This window comes from Ostrea edulis, chromosome 6 (genome assembly GCF_947568905.1).
Source record: "Ostrea edulis chromosome 6, xbOstEdul1.1, whole genome shotgun sequence".
Lineage (NCBI taxonomy): Eukaryota > Metazoa > Mollusca > Bivalvia > Ostreida > Ostreidae > Ostrea > Ostrea edulis.
The window spans coordinates 12899409-12902007 of record NC_079169.1 but is presented as its reverse complement, the minus strand read 5'-3'; the positions used below and the strand labels follow the sequence as shown (position 1 = coordinate 12902007).

Genomic DNA, 2599 nt, shown 5'->3' with positions numbered 1-2599 from the left:
GAGTTATGAGATTGTTTGTTATCTTCACATTTCACTGTATAGTGGAAGGATGAAGGTACATGTAGAAAAACAAACTCTGAAAATGAAAGAATGTTGTGAAAATAATATTCACTGTTGAACGAGGGGGGATATTTTGAATAACGATCTATTCATAGCAACATATAACGTCAAACCATATTGACTATTCAACCTTTTTTTTTAGTGTGACGTAGGTTGTGAAGAAAACGAAGAGGGATTATAGTATATATTAATAAATCCTTGGAGGGAAGAGCTGCTGATTTATTGTTTCACCACACATTGCCTCTTGATAGAACAGAGAGGACAGAATACGCACAGCAGGAAAATTTGAACAATCCAGAAATCTGACATCTTATCATCCCCAATGTCCACAAACAAACACTAGAGTGGAGGACCTTTCCTTCTTTCTTTGATTGCTGACTGTTGACCTGTCGTAAAACACTAGAGAACGTTACACGTATTCTCGGTGGGGGGCGCTACAAATGAACAAACAACCTTGTCAGAATACGGAACACTTCTCAGGAATAGCGGGACCCGGCCTAACATTGGACAGACAACCTGTTGTTGACATAAGATATGATATTAATCTTAGAGAGTTTTATCTGATTATGTGCACCTCTTGTAAATTTGAAAAAGGATTCTTAGCTCCCTGTACTTGCATAAAATCGCAGTTAACTCCCGACCATGTACCAGGTGTCCGAAATGTATGTTCGAAGGAATTAGTAAATTATGAAACTTTCTTTTGTAATGTTCACTTCTATACACTCACTGCACAGCAACTCGGTAGACATTTAAATGACATAGTTCGGGCAGTGCATTCGGTAAATATTCCGATACATACATGTAATATACTGATGTCAAAACATTTTATAAGGTTTTCAATATATGATGGATATTCTTTGATTTAAAAAGGATGCATTCAATCTCAATAGCCTTGGTTTAACAGATATCAATATGAGAGATGTTTACGTTTTTTTTTAAAGAAAGGTCTGCTGATCGTGTTGGTATAAAATTCAACGTCGGTGTTAACCTTGGCGTTATTCTCCATGATGTATCGGTATTTATCGTCCGTGTTAACCTTGGCGTTATTCTCCATGATATACCAGTGTAACACACAAGTTCTTTTCACCTTTTATTCACAGTTGTAGTGTAATGTGATCAATCAATGATGAATCAATGAATGAATCAATGACAGTGCTCCTATAAATATAAATAAATAAAAACACATTATAATTTGTTCTAGTGACTTAACCAATGTACAAGATTTGCTTGACCTCAATCATATATACAAACATATTTCCTTTGCAAGGATTCATATGTAGTACATGTATTATAAACATGCATAATTAGCAACATGAACAAATAGCAATTGCAAATACGCAAAGTTCACAAACCTAAACAAGGCACGCAATATCCGGCCCAAAAAATGGCCACCACGACAGGTCAAGGTCAACGTAATACACTGATCACCTACATTTAGACCTATTAATAAAATAAACACTGTAAATATACTGAAACACACATATAACTCAAACACCGTTGTGTCACCGAAGTACATGTATGTAAAACTCAATTATATTCTCCCATTAAGTATAAATAGAAAACATTAAGCTACAAACTAGTTCTCAATTCTATATGTCTGATTAAAGCAAATGCTAAATATTGAATTCTGCTTCCTAACAGCATTGTTTAGCAAAGAATCTCTTACAATACCTTGCACACGATATAGTGAATCTATGCACTCAAAATATTCACTGACAAATTATTGTGTACTTGAAAATGACAAATATATCACCAAAAACTTACACAACATCAGACACGTCTTTGTTGTTCTGTATCTCGTGCAAAAATACCGCCAATAGCAGGTTCTATTATTACACACACTGACCAATCACTGACCGTCTTCATAAGTGTGAAAAATATTACACGAAATTATTTTAACTCAACAAGAGATACTTTTACCCAAAATTAATAGAATATAATACTCTTCAAAGTCAATTATAATTAATTTTACAATAATAATCAGACACACAGAATACCAAAAATATCTACGTAGTTGCAGAGTCTCAATGGCGCAGAGGTTAATGCCTATCGTCCATCACACTCGACCTTCTCTCGGCACCCGGTTCGAATCCCATCTGATACAACTTATTTCTTTTTTTTTTTTATATAAAAAATGTTCTCCCCTTACACCAGTATTTACCGTCCGTGTTAACCTTGGCGTTATTCTCCGTGATGTACACTGTCAGGTATTTACCGTCCATGTTAACCTTGGCGTTATTCTCCATGATGAACCGGTATTTACCGTCCGTGTTAACCTTGGCGTTATTCTCCATGATATACCAGTATTTACCGTCCGTGTTAACCTTGGCGTTATTCTCCATGGTGTACCGATATTTACCGTCCGTGTTAACCTCGGCGTTATTTTCCATGATGTACCTGTATTTACCGTCCGTGTTAACCTTGGCGTTATTCTCCATGATGTACCGGTATTTACCGTCCGTGTTAAACTTGACGTTATTCCGTGAAGCATCGGAATTTACCGTCCGTGTTAACCTTGGCGTTATTCTCCATGATGAAC

The 2599-nt window shown here is 36.0% G+C and overlaps 1 long non-coding RNA gene across 1 annotated transcript; it reads right to left on the bottom strand.

Moving 5' to 3' along the window:
* Window positions 1–1137: 1137 nt before the first annotated feature.
* On the bottom strand, window positions 1138–2385 carry LOC130047138 (uncharacterized). Its single transcript, XR_008796187.1, has 2 exons — window positions 1413–2385; window positions 1138–1218 (listed from the first exon to the last, which is right to left on the bottom strand). It is a non-coding gene; the product is annotated as an uncharacterized LOC130047138 (long non-coding RNA).
* Between the last annotated feature and the right edge of the window lie 214 nt (window positions 2386–2599).